This window comes from Takifugu rubripes, chromosome 5 (assembly GCF_901000725.2).
Source record: "Takifugu rubripes chromosome 5, fTakRub1.2, whole genome shotgun sequence".
NCBI classification, from domain to species: Eukaryota; Metazoa; Chordata; class Actinopteri; order Tetraodontiformes; family Tetraodontidae; genus Takifugu; species Takifugu rubripes.
In genome coordinates, this window is record NC_042289.1 from 1916 (window position 1) to 21542 (window position 19627).

Here is a 19627-nt window from a genome sequence, read left to right on the forward strand (position 1 = left end):
CACTGACCTATGAGGTCACACTGAGTCACTGCAAAGAGGTCATATATGGTTTAAAAAAAGCCATGATTAAATATTCTTCACACAGATTTTTTTTTTTCACATGCTGTGAAAATATGGAATTTGTGTTGACACAGAAATCACATCCAGAGATTATATTGAAATTATGCCTTTTTGAACCATATATGACCTCTTGCAATGATCTAGTGTGACTGCATAGGTCAGTGGTTTAAGCAGCTGACTTTCTTGCGGGAGGCTGTTGGTTCGAATCCAGGCGGGACTTTGGTTTGAAGAATTAATATTCTTCCCTTAAATGTTTTTAGTTTTACCGTGGTGACTGTCATGCATTGCATCACAATTTTTAAGACCAAGTATCCTATTTAGAAATTACTGTATGGTGGGTTCCAAAGAATTCCAAAGATGTTTTTCTTCACATGCTGTGATAAAATGGCATTTGTGTTTTATACAGAAATCACATCCACAGATGATATTCAAATTATGGCTTTTTTTAACCATATATGACCTCTTTGCAATGATCTAGCGCGACTGCATAGGTCAGTGGTTTAAGCAGCTGACTTTCTTGCGGAAGGATGTTGGTTCGAATCCAGGCGGGACTTTGGTTTGAAGAATCAATATTCTTCACATACATGTTTTTGGTTTTACCGTGGTGACTCATGCATTGCATCACAATTTTTAGGACCAAGTATCCTATTTAGAAATTACTGTATTGTGGGAAAGAGGATTGTATGACAGCTTATAAATCAGCACCCCTGTAACTATTCCAGCAATGAATCACAAAATAAAAAGGGAAAAAGTTATATAATTGATGTATAAAAAAACAAAAACATGTGTGTGAAGAATATTGATTCTTCAAACCAAAGTCCCGCCTGGATTCGAACCAACAACCTTCCGCAAGAAAGGCAGCTGCTTAAACCACTGACCTATGAGGTCACACTGAGTCACTGCAAAGAGGTCATATATGGTTTAAAAAAAGCCATGATTAAATATTCTTCCCACAGATGTTTTTCTTCACATGCTGTGATAAAATGGCATTTGTGTTTTATACAGAAATCACATCCACAGATGATATTGAAATTATGGCTTTTTTTAACCATATATGACCTCTTTGCAATGATCTAGAGTGACTGCATAGGTCAGTGGTTTAAGCAGCTGACTTTCTTGCGGAAGGATGTTGGTTCGAATCCAGGCGGGACTTTGGTTTGAAGAATAAATATTCTTCACACACATGTTTTTGTTTTTACCGTGGTGACTGTCATGCATTGCGTCACAATTTTTAGGACCAAGTATCTTATTTAGAAATTACTGTATGGTGGGAAAGAGGATCTTATGACAGCTGTAAATTAAATTAGCACCCCTGTAACTATTCCAGCAATGAATCACAAACTAAAAAGGGAAAAAGTTATAGAATTGATGTATAAAAAAAACCAAAACATATGTGTGAAGAATATTAATCTTTCAAACCAAAGCCCCGCCTGGATTCGAACCAACAACCTTCGGCGAAAAAAAATCAGTGGCTAAAACCACTGACCTATGAGGTCAGACTGAACCAGTGCAAAGAGGTCATATATGGTTTTAAAAAAGCCATGATTAAATATTCTTCACACAGATGTTTTTCTTCACATGCTGTGAAAATATGGAATTTGTGTTTTACACAGAAATCACATTCACAGATGATATTCAAATTATGGCTTTTTTGAACCATATATGACCTCTTTGCAGTGGGTCAGTGCGACTGCATAGGTCAGTGGTTTAAGAGGCTGACTTACTTTGCCGAAGGTTGTTGGTTCAAATCCAGGTGGGACTTTGGTTTGAAGAATTAATATTCTTCCCTTAAATGTTTTTGGTTTTACCGTGGTGACTGTCATGCATTGCATCACAATTTTTAAGACCAAGTATCCTATTTAGAAATTACTGTATGGTGCGAAAAGAGGATTGTACGACAGCTTATAAATCAGCACCCCTGTAACTATTCCAGCAATGAATCACAAACTAAAAAGGGAAAAAGTTATATAATTGATGTATAAAAAAACAAAAACATGTGTGTGAAGAATACTGATTCTTCAAACCAAAGTCCCGCCTGGATTCGAACCAACAACCTTCAGCAAAAGAAGTGAGCAGCTTAAACCACTGACCTATGAGGTCACACTGAGTCACTGCAAAGAGGTCATATATGGTTTAAAAAAAGCCATGATTAAATATTCTTCCCACAGATGTTTTTCTTCACATGCTGTGAAAATATGGAATTTGTGTTGACACAGAAATCACATCCAGAGATTATATTGAAATTATGCCTTTTTTGAACCATATATGACCTCTTTGCAATGATCTAGTGTGACTGCATAGGTCAGTGGTTTAAGCAGCTGCCTTTCTTGCGGAAGGTTGTTGGTTCGAATCCAGGCGGTACTATGGTTTGAAGAATCAATATTCTTCACATACATGTTTTTGGTTTTACCGTGGTGACTCATGCATTGCATCACAATTTTTAGGACCAAGTATCCTATTTAGAAATTACTGTATGGTGGGAAAGAGGATCGTATGACAGCTTATAAATCAGCACCCCTGTAACTATTCCAGCAATGAATCACAAAATAAAAAGGGAAAAAGTTATATAATTGATGTATACAAAAACATGTGTGTGAAGAATATTGATTCTTCAAACCAAAGTCCCGCCTGGATTCGAACCAACAACCTTCAGCAAAGGAAGTGAGCAGCTTAAACCACTGACCTATGAGGTCACACTGACCCAAGGCAAAGAGGTCATATATGGTTTGAAAAAAGCCATGATTAAATATTCTTCACACAGATTTTTTTTTTCACATGCTGTGAAAATATGGAATTTGTGTTGACACAGAAATCACATCCAGAGATTATATTGAAATTATGCCTTTTTTGAACTATATATGACCTCTTTGCAATGATCTAGTGTGACTGCATAGGTCAGTGGTTTAAGCAGCTGACTTTCTTGCGGAAGGTTGTTCGTTCAAATCCAGGCGAGTCTTTGGTTTGAGGAATCAATGTTCTTCACACACATGTTTTTGGTTTTACCGTGGTGACTGTCATACATTGCATCACAATTTTTAGGACCAAGTATCCTATTTAGAAATTACTGTATGGTGGGAAAGAGGATCGTATGACAGCTTATAAATCAGCACCCCTGTAACTATTCCAGCAATGAATCACAAAATAAAAAGGGAAAAAGTTATATAATTGATGTATAAAAAAACAAAAACATGTGTGTGAAGAATATTGATTCTTCAAACCAAAGTCCCGCCTGGATTCGAACCAACAACCTTCGGCAAAGGAAGTGAGCAGCTTAAACCACTGACCTATGAGGTCACACTGAGTCACTGCAAAGAGGTCATATATGGTTTAAAAAAAGCCATGATTAAATATTCTTCACACAGATTTTTTTTTTCACATGCTGTGAAAATATGGAATTTGTGTTGACACAGAAATCACATCCAGAGATTATATTGAAATTATGCCTTTTTTGAACCATATATGACCTCTTTGCAATGATCTAGTGTGACTGCATAGGTCAGTGGTTTAAGCAGCTGACTTTCTTGCGGGAGGCTGTTGGTTCGAATCCAGGCGGGACTTTGGTTTGAAGAATTAATATTCTTCCCTTAAATGTTTTTAGTTTTACCGTGGTGACTGTCATGCATTGCATCACAATTTTTAAGACCAAGTATCCTATTTAGAAATTACTGTATGGTGCGAAAGAGGATTGTACGACAGCTTATAAATCAGCACCCCTGTAACTATTCCAGCAATGAATCACAAACTAAAAAGGGAAAAAGTTATATAATTGATGTATAAAAAAACAAAAACATGTGTGTGAAGAATATTGATTATTCAAACCAAAGTCCCGCCTGGATTCGAACCAACAACCTTCAGCAAAGGAAGTGAGCAGCTTAAACCACTGACCTATGAGGTCACACTGAGTCACTGCAAAGAGGTCATATATGGTTTAAAAAAAGCCATGATTAAATATTCTTCCCACAGATGTTTTTCTTCACATGCTGTGAAAATATGGAATTTGTGTTGACACAGAAATCACATCCAGAGATTATATTGAAATTATGCCTTTTTTGAACCATATATGACCTCTTTGCAATGATCTAGTGTGACTGCATAGGTCAGTGGTTTAAGCAGCTGCCTTTCTTGCGGAAGGTTGTTGGTTCGAATCCAGGCGGTACTATGGTTTGAAGAATCAATATTCTTCACACGACATGTTTTTGGTTTTACCGTGGTGACTGTCATACATTGCATCACAATTTTTAGGACCAAGTATCCTATTTAGAAATTACTGTATGGTGGGAAAGAGGATCGTATGACAGCTTATAAATCAGCACCCCTGTAACTATTCCAGCAATGAATCACAAAATAAAAAGGGAAAAAGTTATATAATTGATGTATAAAAAACAAAAACATGTGTGTGAAGAATATTGATTCTTCAAACCAAAGTCCCGCCTGGATTCGAACCAACAACCTTCAGCAAAAGAAGTGAGCAGCTTAAACCACTGACCTATGAGGTCACACTGAGTCACTGCAAAGAGGTCATATATGGTTTAAAAAAAGCCATGATTAAATATTCTTCACACAGATTTTTTTCTTCACATGCTGTGAAAATATGGAATTTGTGTTGACACAGAAATCACATCCAGAGATTATATTGAAATTATGCCTTTTTTGAACCATATATGACCTCTTTGCAATGATCTAGTGTGACTGCATAGGTCAGTGGTTTAAGCAGCTGACTTTCTTGCGGAAGGTTGTTGGTTCGAATCCAGGCGGTACTTTGGTTTGAAGAATCAATATTCTTCACACACATGTTTTTGGTTTTACCGTGGTGACTGTCATACATTGCATCACAATTTTTAGGACCAAGTATCCTATTTAGAAATTACTGTATGGTGGGAAAGAGGATCGTATGACAGCTTATAAATCAGCACCCCTGTAACTATTCCAGCAATGAATCACAAAATAAAAAGGGAAAAAGTTATATAATTGATGTATAAAAAAACAAAAACATGTGTGTGAAGAATATTGATTCTTCAAACCAAAGTCCCGCCTGGATTCGAACCAACAACCTTCGGCAAAAGGAAGTGAGCAGCTTAAACCACTGACCTATGAGGTCACACTGAGTCACTGCAAAGAGGTCATATATGGTTTAAAAAAAGCCATGATTAAATATTCTTCCCACAGATGTTTTTCTTCACATGCTGTGAAAATATGGAATTTGTGTTGACACAGAAATCACATCCAGAGATTATATTGAAATTATGGCTTTTTTGAACCATATATGACCTCTTTGCAATGATCTAGTGTGACTGCATAGGTCAGTGGTTTAAGCAGCTGACTTTCTTGCGGGAGGCTGTTGGTTCGAATCCAGGCGGGACTTTGGTTTGAAGAATTAATATTCTTCCCTAAATGTTTTTAGTTTTACCGTGGTGACTGTCATGCATTGCATCACAATTTTTAAGACCAAGTATCCTATTTAGAAATTACTGTATGGTGCGAAAGAGGATTGTACGACAGCTTATAAATCAGCACCCCTGTAACTATTCCAGCAATGAATCACAAAATAAAAAGGGAAAAAGTTATATAATTGATGTATAAAAAAACAAAAACATGTGTGTGAAGAATATTGATTATTCAAACCAAAGTCCCGCCTGGATTCGAACCAACAACCTTCAGCAAAGGAAGTGAGCAGCTTAAACCACTGACCTATGAGGTCACACTGAGTCACTGCAAAGAGGTCATATATGGTTTAAAAAAAGCCATGATTAAATATTCTTCCCACAGATGTTTTTCTTCACATGCTGTGAAAATATGGAATTTGTGTTGACACAGAAATCACATCCAGAGATTATATTGAAATTATGCCTTTTTTGAACCATATATGACCTCTTTGCAATGATCTAGTGTGACTGCATAGGTCAGTGGTTTAAGCAGCTGCCTTTCTTGCGGAAGGTTGTTGGTTCGAATCCAGGCGGTACTATGGTTTGAAGAATCAATATTCTTCACATACATGTTTTTGGTTTTACCGTGGTGACTCATGCATTGCATCACAATTTTTAGGACCAAGTATCCTATTTAGAAATTACTGTATGGTGGGAAAGAGGATCTTATGACAGCTGTAAATTAAATTAGCACCCCTGTAACTATTCCAGCAATGAATCACAAACTAAAAAGGGAAAAAGTTATAGAATTGATGTATAAAAAAAAACCAAAACATATGTGTGAAGAATATTAATCTTTCAAACCAAAGCCCCGCCTGGATTCGAACCAACAACCTTCGGCGAAAAAAAATCAGTGGCTAAAACCACTGACCTATGAGGTCAGACTGAACCAGTGCAAAGAGGTCATATATGGTTTTAAAAAAGCCATGATTAAATATTCTTCACACAGATGTTTTTCTTCACATGCTGTGAAAATATGGAATTTGTGTTTTACACAGAAATCACATTCACAGATGATATTCAAATTATGGCTTTTTTGAACCATATATGACCTCTTTGCAGTGGTCTAGTGTGACTGCATAGGTCAGTGGTTTAAGAGGCTGACTTACTTTGCCGAAGGTTGTTGGTTCAAATCCAGGCGGGACTTTGGTTTGAAGAATTAATATTCTTCCCTTAAATGTTTTTGGTTTTACCGTGGTGACTGTCATGCATTGCATCACAATTTTTAAGACCAAGTATCCTATTTAGAAATTACTGTATGGTGCGAAAGAGGATTGTACGACAGCTTATAAATCAGCACCCCTGTAACTATTCCAGCAATGAATCACAAACTAAAAAGGGAAAAAGTTATATAATTGATGTATAAAAAAACAAAAACATGTGTGTGAAGAATACTGATTCTTCAAACCAAAGTCCCGCCTGGATTCGAACCAACAACCTTCAGCAAAAGAAGTGAGCAGCTTAAACCACTGACCTATGAGGTCACACTGAGTCACAGCAAAGAGGTCATATATGGTTTAAAAAAAGCCATGATTAAATATTCTTCCCACAGATGTTTTTCTTCACATGCTGTGAAAATATGGAATTTGTGTTGACACAGAAATCACATCCAGAGATTATATTGAAATTATGCCTTTTTTGAACCATATATGACCTCTTTGCAATGATCTAGTGTGACTGCATAGGTCAGTGGTTTAAGCAGCTGCCTTTCTTGCGGAAGGTTGTTGGTTCGAATCCAGGCGGTACTATGGTTTGAAGAATCAATATTCTTCACATACATGTTTTTGGTTTTACCGTGGTGACTCATGCATTGCATCACAATTTTTAGGACCAAGTATCCTATTTAGAAATTACTGTATTGTGGGAAAGAGGATTGTATGACAGCTTATAAATCAGCACCCCTGTAACTATTCCAGCAATGAATCACAAAATAAAAAGGGAAAAAGTTATATAATTGATGTATAAAAAAACAAAAACGTGTGTGAAGAATATTGATTCTTCAAACCAAAGTCCCGCCTGGATTCGAACCAACAACCTTCAGCAAAAGAAGCTAGCAGCTTAAACCACTGACCTATGAGGTCACACTGAGTCACTGCAAAGAGGTCATATATGGTTTAAAAAAAGCCATGATTAAATATTCTTCCCACAGATGTTTTTCTTCACATGCTGTGATAAAATGGCATTTGTGTTTTATACAGAAATCACATCCACAGATGATATTCAAATTATGGCTTTTTTGAAGCATATATGACCTCTTTGCAATGATCTAGTGTGACTGCATAGGTCAGTGGTTTAAGCAGCTGACTTTCTTGCGGAAGGATGTTGGTTCGAATCCAGGCGGGACTTTGGTTTGAAGAATAAATATTCTTCACACACATGTTTTTGTTTTTACCGTGGTGACTGTCATGCATTGCGTCACAATTTTTAGGACCAAGTATCCTATTTAGAAATTACTGTATGGTGGGAAAGAGGATCTTATGACAGCTGTGAATTAAATTAGCACCCCTGTAACTATTCCAGCAATGAATCACAAACTAAAAAGGGAAAAAGTTATAGAATTGATGTATAAAAAAAAACCAAAACATATGTGTGAAGAATATTGATTCTTCAAACCAAAGTCCCGCCTGGATTCGAACCAACAACCTTCAGCAAAAGAAGTGAGCAGCTTAAACCACTGACCTATGAGGTCACACTGAGTCACTGCAAAGAGGTCATATATGGTTCAAAAAAGCCATGATTAAATATTCTTCCCACAGATGTTTTTCTTCACATGCTGTGAAAATATGGAATTTGTGTTGACACAGAAATCACATCCAGAGATTATATTGAAATTATGCCTTTTTTGAACCATATATGACCTCTTTGCAATGATCTAGTGTGACTGCATAGGTCAGTGGTTTAAGCAGCTGCCTTTCTTGCGGAAGGTTGTTGGTTCGAATCCAGGCGGGACTTTGGTTTGAAGAATTAATATTCTTCCCTTAAATGTTTTTAGTTTTACCGTGGTGACTGTCATGCATTGCATCACAATTTTTAAGACCAAGTATCCTATTTAGAAATTACTGTATGGTGCGAAAGAGGATTGTACGACAGCTTATAAATCAGCACCCCTGTAACTATTCCAGCAATGAATCACAAACTAAAAAGGGAAAAAGTTATATAATTGATGTATAAAAAAACAAAAACATGTGTGTGAAGAATATTGATTCTTCAAACCAAAGTCCCGCCTGGATTCGAACCAACAACCTTCGGCAAAAGAAGTGAGCAGCTTAAACCACTGACCTATGAGGTCACACTGAGTCACTGCAAAGAGGTCATATATGGTTTAAAAAAAGCCATGATTAAATATTCTTCACACAGATGTTTTTCTTCACATGCTGTGAAAATATGGAATTTGTGTTGACACAGAAATCACATCCAGAGATTATATTGAAATTATGCCTTTTTTGAACCATATATGACCTCTTTGCAATGATCTAGTGTGACTGCATAGGTCAGTGGTTTAAGCAGCTGCCTTTCTTGCGGAAGGTTGTTGGTTCGAATCCAGGCGGTACTATGGTTTGAAGAATCAATATTCTTCACATACATGTTTTTGGTTTTACCGTGGTGACTGTCATGCATTGCATCACAATTTTTAAGACCAAGTATCCTATTTAGAAATTACTGTATGGTGGGAAAGAGGATCGTATGACAGCTTATAAATCAGCACCCCTGTAACTATTCCAGCAATGAATCACAAAATAAAAAGGGAAAAAGTTATATAATTGATGTATACAAAAACATGTGTGTGAAGAATATTGATTCTTCAAACCAAAGTCCCGCCTGGATTCGAACCAACAACCTTCAGCAAAGGAAGTGAGCAGCTTAAACCACTGACCTATGAGGTCACACTGACCCAAGGCAAAGAGGTCATATATGGTTTAAAAAAAGCCATGATTAAATATTCTTCACACAGATTTTTTTTTTCACATGCTGTGAAAATATGGAATTTGTGTTGACACAGAAATCACATCCAGAGATTATATTGAAATTATGCCTTTTTTGAACTATATATGACCTCTTTGCAATGATCTAGTGTGACTGCATAGGTCAGTGGTTTAAGCAGCTGACTTTCTTGCGGAAGGTTGTTGGTTCAAATCCAGGCGAGTCTTTGGTTTGAGGAATCAATGTTCTTCACACACATGTTTTTGGTTTTACCGTGGTGACTGTCATACATTGCATCACAATTTTTAGGACCAAGTATCCTATTTAGAAATTACTGTATGGTGGGAAAGAGGATCGTATGACAGCTTATAAATCAGCACCCCTGTAACTATTCCAGCAATGAATCACAAAATAAAAAGGGAAAAAGTTATATAATTGATGTATAAAAAAACAAAAACATGTGTGTGAAGAATATTGATTCTTCAAACCAAAGTCCCGCCTGGATTCGAACCAACAACCTTCGGCAAAAGAAGTGAGCAGCTTAAACCACTGACCTATGAGGTCACACTGAGTCACTGCAAAGAGGTCATATATGGTTTAAAAAAGCCATGATTAAATATTCTTCACACAGATTTTTTTTTCACATGCTGTGAAAATATGGAATTTGTGTTGACACAGAAATCACATCCAGAGATTATATTGAAATTATGCCTTTTTTGAACCATATATGACCTCTTTGCAATGATCTAGTGTGACTGCATAGGTCAGTGGTTTAAGCAGCTGACTTTCTTGCGGGAGGTTGTTGGTTCGAATCCAGGCGGGACTTTGGTTTGAAGAATTAATATTCTTCCCTTAAATGTTTTTAGTTTTACCGTGGTGACTGTCATGCATTGCATCACAATTTTTAAGACCAAGTATCCTATTTAGAAATTACTGTATGGTGCGAAAGAGGATTGTACGACAGCTTATAAATCAGCACCCCTGTAACTATTCCAGCAATGAATCACAAACTAAAAAGGGAAAAAGTTATATAATTGATGTATAAAAAAACAAAAACATGTGTGTGAAGAATATTGATTCTTCAAACCAAAGTCCCGCCTGGATTCGAACCAACAACCTTCAGCAAAGAAGTCAGCTGCTTAAACCACTGACCTATGAGGTCACACTGAGTCACTGCAAAGAGGTCATATATGGTTTAAAAAAAGCCATGATTAAATATTCTTCACACAGATGTTTTTCTTCACATGCTGTGAAAATATGGAATTTGTGTTGACACAGAAATCACATCCAGAGATTATATTGAAATTATGCCTTTTTTGAACCATATATGACCTCTTTGCAATGATCTAGTGTGACTGCATAGGTCAGTGGTTTAAGCAGCTGCCTTTCTTGCGGAAGGTTGTTGGTTCGAATCCAGGCGGTGACTATGGTTTGAAGAATCAATATTCTTCACATACATGTTTTTGGTTTTACCGTGGTGACTGTCATGCATTGCATCACAATTTTTAAGACCAAGTATCCTATTTAGAAATTACTGTATGGTGGGAAAGAGGATCGTATGACAGCTTATAAATCAGCACCCCTGTAACTAGCTCCAGCAATAAATCACAAAATAAAAAGGGAAAAAGTTATATAATTGATGTATAAACAAAAACATGTGTGTGAAGAATATTGATTCTACAAACCAAAGTCCCGCCTGGATTCGAACCAACAACCTTCAGCAAAGGAAGTCAGCAGCTTAAACCACTGACCTATGCAGTCACACTAGAACATTGCAAAGAGGTCATATATGGTTCAAAAAAGCCATGATTAAATATTCTTCACACAGATTTTTTTTTTCACATGCTGTGAAAATATGGAATTTGTGTTGACACAGAAATCACATCCAGAGATTATATTGAAATTATGCCTTTTTTGAACCTATATATGACCTCTTTGCAATGATCTAGTGTGACTGCATAGGTCAGTGGTTTAAGCAGCTGACTTTCTTGCGGAAGGTTGTTGGTTCGAATCCAGGCGAGTACTTTGGTTTGAAGGAATTAATATTCTTCACACACATGTTTTTGGTTTTACCGTGGTGACTGTCATACATTGCATCACAATTTTTAGGACCAAGTATCCTATTTAGAAATTACTGTATGGTGGGAAAGAGGATCGTATGACAGCTTATAAATCAGCACCCCTGTAACTATTCCAGCAATGAATTACAAAATAAAAGGGAAAAAGTTATATAATTGATGTATAAAAAAACAAAAACATGTGTGTGAAGAATATTGATTCTTCAAACCAAAGTCCCGCCTGGATTCGAACCAACAACCTTCAGGCAAAAGAAGTGAGCAGCTTAAACCACTGACCTATGAGGTCACACTGAGTCACTGCAAAGAGGTCATATATGGTTTAAAAAAAGCCATGATTAAATATTCTTCACACAGATTTTTTTTTCACATGCTGTGAAAATATGGAATTTGTGTTGACACAGAAATCACATCCAGAGATTATATTGAAATTATGCCTTTTTTGAACCATATATGACCTCTTTGCAATGATCTAGTGTGACTGCATAGGTCAGTGGTTTAAGCAGCTGACTTTCTTGCGGAGGTTGTTGGTTCGAATCCAGGCGGGACTTTGGTTTGAAGAATTAATATTCTTCCCTTAAATGTTTTTAGTTTTACCGTGGTGACTGTCATGCATTGCATCACAATTTTTAAGACCAAGTATCCTATTTAGAAATTACTGTATGGTGCGAAAGAGGATTGTACGACAGCTTATAAATCAGCACCCCTGTAACTATTCCAGCAATGAATCACAAACTAAAAAGGGAAAAAGTTATATAATTGATGTATAAAAAAACAAAAACATGTGTGTGAAGAATATTGATTCTTCAAACCAAAGTCCCGCCTGGATTCGAACCAACAACCTTCAGCAAAAGAAGTGAGCAGCTTAAACCACTGACCTATGAGGTCACACTGAGTCCCTGCAAAGAGGTCATATATGGTTTAAAAAAAGCCATGATTAAATATTCTTCACACAGATGTTTTTCTTCACATGCTGTGAAAATATGGAATTTGTGTTGACACAGAAATCACATCCAGAGATTATATTGAAATTATGCCTTTTTTGAACCATATATGACCTCTTTGCAATGATCTAGTGTGACTGCATAGGTCAGTGGTTTAAGCAGCTGCCTTTCTTGCGGAAGGTTGTTGGTTCGAATCCAGGCGGTACTATGGTTTGAAGAATCAATATTCTTCACATACATGTTTTTGGTTTTACCGTGGTGACTGTCATGCATTGCATCACAATTTTTAAGACCAAGTATCCTATTTAGAAATTACTGTATGGTGGGAAAGAGGATCGTATGACAGCTTATAAATCAGCACCCCTGTAACTGTTCCAGCAATAAATCACAAAATAAAAAGGGAAAAAGTTATATAATTGATGTATACAAAAACATGTGTGTGAAGAATATTGATTCTACAAACCAAAGTCCCGCCTGGATTCGAACCAACAACCTTCAGCAAAGGAAGTGAGCAGCTTAAACCACTGACCTATGAGGTCACACTGACCCAAGGCAAAGAGGTCATATATGGTTTAAAAAAAGCCATGATTAAATATTCTTCACACAGATTTTTTTTTCACATGCTGTGAAAATATGGAATTTGTGTTGACACAGAAATCACATCCAGAGATTATATTGAAATTATGCCTTTTTTGAACTATATATGACCTCTTTGCAATGATCTAGTGTGACTGCATAGGTCAGTGGTTTAAGCAGCTGACTTTCTTGCGGAAGGTTGTTGGTTCAAATCCAGGCGAGTCTTTGGTTTGAGGAATCAATGTTCTTCACACACATGTTTTTGGTTTTACCGTGGTGACTGTCATACATTGCATCACAATTTTTAGGACCAAGTATCCTATTTAGAAATTACTGTATGGTGGGAAAGAGGATCGTATGACAGCTTATAAATCAGCACCCCTGTAACTATTCCAGCAATGAATTACAAAATAAAAAGGGAAAAAGTTATATAATTGATGTATAAAAAAACAAAAACATGTGTGTGAAGAATATTGATTCTTCAAACCAAAGTCCCGCCTGGATTCGAACCAACAACCTTCGGCAAAAGAAGTGAGCAGCTTAAACCACTGACCTATGAGGTCACACTGAGTCACCGCAAAGAGGTCATATATGGTTTAAAAAAAGCCATGATTAAATATTCTTCACACAGATTTTTTTTTCACATGCTGTGAAAATATGGAATTTGTGTTGACACAGAAATCACATCCAGAGATTATATTGAAATTATGCCTTTTTTGAACCATATATGACCTCTTTGCAATGATCTAGTGTGACTGCATAGGTCAGTGGTTTAAGCAGCTGACTTTCTTGCGGGAGGTTGTTGGTTCGAATCCAGGCGGGACTTTGGTTTGAAGAATTAATATTCTTCCCTTAAATGTTTTTAGTTTTACCGTGGTGACTGTCATGCATTGCATCACAATTTTTAAGACCAAGTATCCTATTTAGAAATTACTGTATGGTGCGAAAGAGGATTGTACGACAGCTTATAAATCAGCACCCCTGTAACTATTCCAGCAATGAATCACAAACTAAAAAGGGAAAAAGTTATATAATTGATGTATAAAAAAACAAAAACATGTGTGTGAAGAATATTGATTCTTCAAACCAAAGTCCCGCCTGGATTCGAACCAACAACCTTCAGCAAAAGAAGTGAGCAGCTTAAACCACTGACCTATGAGGTCACACTGAGTCCCTGCAAAGAGGTCATATATGGTTTCAAAAAAGCCATGATTAAATATTCTTCACACAGATGTTTTTCTTCACATGCTGTGAAAATATGGAATTTGTGTTGACACAGAAATCACATCCAGAGATTATATTGAAATTATGCCTTTTTTGAACCATATATGACCTCTTTGCAATGATCTAGTGTGACTGCATAGGTCAGTGGTTTAAGCAGCTGCCTTTCTTGCGGAAGGTTGTTGGTTCGAATCCAGGCGGTACTATGGTTTGAAGAATCAATATTCTTCACATACATGTTTTTGGTTTTACCGTGGTGACTGTCATGCATTGCATCACAATTTTTAAGACCAAGTATCCTATTTAGAAATTACTGTATGGTGGGAAAGAGGATCGTATGACAGCTTATAAATCAGCACCCCTGTAACTGTTCCAGCAATAAATCACAAAATAAAAAGGGAAAAAGTTATATAATTGATGTATACAAAAACATGTGTGTGAAGAATATTGATTCTTCAAACCAAAGTCCCGCCTGGATTCGAACCAACAACCTTCAGCAAAGGAAGTGAGCAGCTTAAACCACTGACCTATGAGGTCACACCGACCCAAGGCAAAGAGGTCATATATGGTTTAAAAAAAGCCATGATTAAATATTCTTCACACAGATTTTTTTTTTCACATGCTGTGAAAATATGGAATTTGTGTTGACACAGAAATCACATCCAGAGATTATATTGAAATTATGCCTTTTTTTAACTATATATGACCTCTTTGCAATGATCTAGTGTGACTGCATAGGTCAGTGGTTTAAGCAGCTGACTTTCTTGCGGAAGGTTGTTGGTTCAAATCCAGGCGAGTCTTTGGTTTGAGGAATCAATGTTCTTCACACACATGTTTTTGGTTTTACCGTGGTGACTGTCATACATTGCATCACAATTTTTAGGACCAAGTATCCTATTTAGAAATTACTGTATGGTGGGAAAGAGGATCGTATGACAGCTTATAAATCAGCACCCCTGTAACTATTCCAGCAATGAATTACAAAATAAAAAGGGAAAAAGTTATATAATTGATGTATAAAAAAACAAAAACATGTGTGTGAAGAATATTGATTCTTCAAACCAAAGTCCCGCCTGGATTCGAACCAACAACCTTCGGCAAAAGAAGTGAGCAGCTTAAACCACTGACCTATGAGGTCACACTGAGTCACTGCAAAGAGGTCATATATGGTTTAAAAAAAGCCATGATTAAATATTCTTCACACAGATTTTTTTTTTCACATGCTGTGAAAATATGGAATTTGTGTTGACACAGAAATCACATCCAGAGATTATATTGAAATTATGCCTTTTTTGAACCATATATGACCTCTTTGCAATGATCTAGTGTGACTGCATAGGTCAGTGGTTTAAGCAGCTGACTTTCTTGCGGGAGGTTGTTGGTTCGAATCCAGGCGGGACTTTGGTTTGAAGAATTAATATTCTTCCCTTAAATGTTTTTAGTTTTACCGTGGTGACTGTCATGCATTGCATCACAATTTTTAAGACCAAGTATCCTATTTAGAAATTACTGTATGGTGCGAAAGAGGATTGTACGACAGCTTATAAATCAGCACCCCTGTAACTATTCCAGCAATGAATCACAAACTAAAAAGGGAAAAAGTTATATAATTGATGTATAAAAAAACAAAAACATGTGTGTGAAGAATATTGATTATTCAAACCAAAGTCCCGCCTGGATTCGAACCAACAACCTTCAGCAAAGGAAGTGAGCAGCTTAAACCACTGACCTATGAGGTCACACTGAGTCACTGCAAAGAGGTCATATATGGTTTAAAAAAGCCATGATTAAATATTCTTCCCACAGATGTTTTTCTTCACATGCTGTGAAAATATGGAATTTGTGTTGACACAGAAATCACATCCAGAGATTATATTGAAATTATGCCTTTTTTGAACCATATATGACCTCTTTGCAATGATCTAGTGCGACTGCATAGGTCAGTGGTTTAAGCAGCTGCCTTTCTTGCGGAAGGTTGTTGGTTCGAATCCAGGCGGTACTATGGTTTGAGGAATCAATATTCTTCACATACATGTTTTTGGTTTTACCGTGGTGACTCATGCATTGCATCACAATTTTTAGGACCAAGTATCCTATTTAGAAATTACTGTATGGTGGGAAAGAGGATCGTATGACAGCTTATAAATCAGCACCCCTGTAACTATTCCAGCAATGAATCACAAAATAAAAAGGGAAAAAGTTATATAATTGATGTATAAAAAAACAAAAACATGTGTGTGAAGAATATTGATTCTTCAAACCAAAGTCCCGCCTGGATTCGAACCAACAACCTTCAGCAAAGGAAGTGAACAGCTTAAACCACTGACCTATGAGATCACACTGAATCACTGCAAAGAGGTCATATATGGTTTAAAAAAAGCCATGATTAAATATTCTTCACACAGATGTTTTTCTTCACATGCTGTGAAAATATGGAATTTGTGTTGACACAGAAATCACATCCAGAGATTATATTGAAATTATGCCTTTTTTGAACTATATATCAGAAGAATCAGAATCAGAAGAAGGTTTATTGCCATTGTTCATGTAATACACAGTATTACACAAACTAGGAATTTGTCGTGGTGTGCCGCTGCGACATTCAACATAACATTAGGCATCAACACCACACTAGAATAAGATAAATAAAATAAAATAAGACTTATATACAGTATTTACATAAATAGTGAGTGGTGAGAAATAGTGCAGGTCCATGAGGAGTAGTGTATTGTTTATGAGTCCGGCTGGCTGCTGTACATGGTGCTTAAGTGATAAGTCACTTGGTGTTCAGCAGCCTGATGGCAGAGGGGAAGAAGCTGTTAGTGTAGCGGGAGGTTCTGGTCCGAATGGACCGTAGTCTCCTGCCTGAGGGGAGGGGGGAAAACAGTCCGTGACCAGGGTGGGAAGGGTCGGCCGTGATCCGACCTGCACACCTCCGGGTCCTGGAGATATACAGGTCCTGGATGGATGGGAGCCTGCAGCCGATCACCTTCTCGGCAGCGCGCACGACGCGCTGCAGCCTCAGTCTGTCCCTGACGGTGGCACCAGCGAACCACACGGTGATGGAGGAGGTGAGGATGGACTCGATGATGGCCGTATAAAACTGCGCCAACATCCTGGGAGGCAGATTGAGCTTCCTCAGCTTCCGTAGGAAGAACATCCTTTATGACCTCTTTGCAATGATCTAGTGTGACTGCATAGGTCAGTGGTTTAAGCAGCTGACTTTCTTGCGGAAGGTTGTTGGTTCAAATCCAGGCGGGACTTTGGTTTGAGGAATCAATGTTCTTCACACACATGTTTTTGGTTTTACCGTGGTGACTGTCATACATTGCATCACAATTTTTAGGACCAAGTATCCTATTTAGAAATTACTGTATGGTGGGAAAGAGGATCGTATGACAGCTTATAAATCAGCACCCCAGTAACTATTCCAGCAATGAATCACAAAATAAAAAGGGAAAAAGTTATATAATTGATGTATAAAAAAACAAAAACATGTGTGTGAAGAATATTGATTCTTCAAACCAAAGTCCCGCCTGGATTCGAACCAACAACCTTCGGCAAAAGAAGTGAGCAGCTTAAACCACTGGCCTATGAGGTCACACTGAGTCACTGCAAAGAGGTCATATATGGTTTAAAAAAAGCCATGATTAAATATTCTTCCCACAGATGTTTTTCTTCACATGCTGTGAAAATATGGAATTTGTGTTGACACAGAAATCACATCCACAGATGATATTGAAATTATGGCTTTTTTGAACCATATATGACCTCTTTGCAATGATCTAGTGTGACTGCATAGGGCAGTGGTTTAAGCAGCTGCCTTTCTTGCGGAAGGTTTTTGGTTCGAATCCAGGCGGTACTATGGTTTGAAGAATCAATATTCTTCACATACATGTTTTTGGTTTTACCGTGGTGACTCATGCATTGCATCACAATTTTTAGGACCAAGTATCCTATTTAGAAATTACTGTATTGTGGGAAAGAGGATTGTATGACAGCTTATAAATCAGCACCCCTGTAACTATTCCAGCAATGAATCACAAAATAAAAAGGGAAAAAGTTATATAATTGATGTATAAAAAAACAAAAACGTGTGTGAAGAATATTGATTCTTCAAACCAAAGTCCCGCCTGGATTCGAACCAACAACCTTCAGCAAAAGAAGCTAGCAGCTTAAACCACTGACCTATGAGATCACACTGAGTCACTGCAAAGAGGTCATATATGGTTTAAAAAAAGCCATGATTAAATATTCTTCCCACAGATGTTTTTCTTCACATGCTGTGATAAAATGGCATTTGTGTTTTATACAGAAATCACATCCACAGATGATATTCAAATTATGGCTTTTTTTAACCATATATGACCTCTTTGCAATGATCTAGCGCGACTGCATAGGTCAGTGGTTTAAGCAGCTGACTTTCTTGCGGAAGGATGTTGGTTCGAATCCAGGCGGGACTTTGGTTTGAAGAATAAATATTCTTCACACACATGTTTTTGTTTTTACCGTGGTGACTGTCATGCATTGCATCACAATTTTTAGGACCAAGTATCCTATTTAGAAATGACTGTATGGTGGGAAAGAGGATCTTATGACAGCTTATAAATCAGCACCCCTGTAACTATTCCAGCAATGAATCACAAACTAAAAAGGGAAAAAGTTATAGAATTGATGTATAAAAAAACAAAAAACATTTGTGTGAAGAATATTGATTCTTCACCAAACCAAAGTCCCACCTGGATTCGAACCAGCAACCTTCAGCAAAGAAAGCCCGTGGCTTAAACCACTGACTTATGAGGTCATGCTGACCCACTGCAAAGAGGTCATATATGGTTTAAAAAAAGCCATGATTAAATATTCTTCACACAATGATCTGACAGGAGTGGGTTCTGAGGGAACACTGACACATGTTCTACCTCAACACCATAAGTCAGAACTAGATCTAAGGTGTGGTTGAAGCTATGAGTTGGTTGGTTTATCTGCTGGAGGAAACCAACTGACTCAAGTAATGAAATAAAGCCATTTCTAAAGCTGTCATTTACAACGTCTACATGGATATTAAAGTCTCCAATGATAATGACTTTGTCCGTTTTAAGGACCAAGTCAGATAAGAAATCAGAGAACTCAGACAGGAACTCTGAATGTGGCCCAGCAGGGGGCCGATATACAACTACAAACAGAAGTGGCTTTTCTGCCTTCCAGCTCAGATGGGTGATGCCAAGAGTCAGGCTTTCAAATGAACTGGAGCCATATTTTGGTCTATGATTAATTAATAACTTGGAGTGATAGATTGCTGCCACGCTCCCTCCTCGACCAGTAACACGAGGAATATGATAATTAAGATGGGTAGGAGGAGTAGATTCATTTAAGCTAACATACGCCTCCTCCTGAAGCCAGGTCTCAG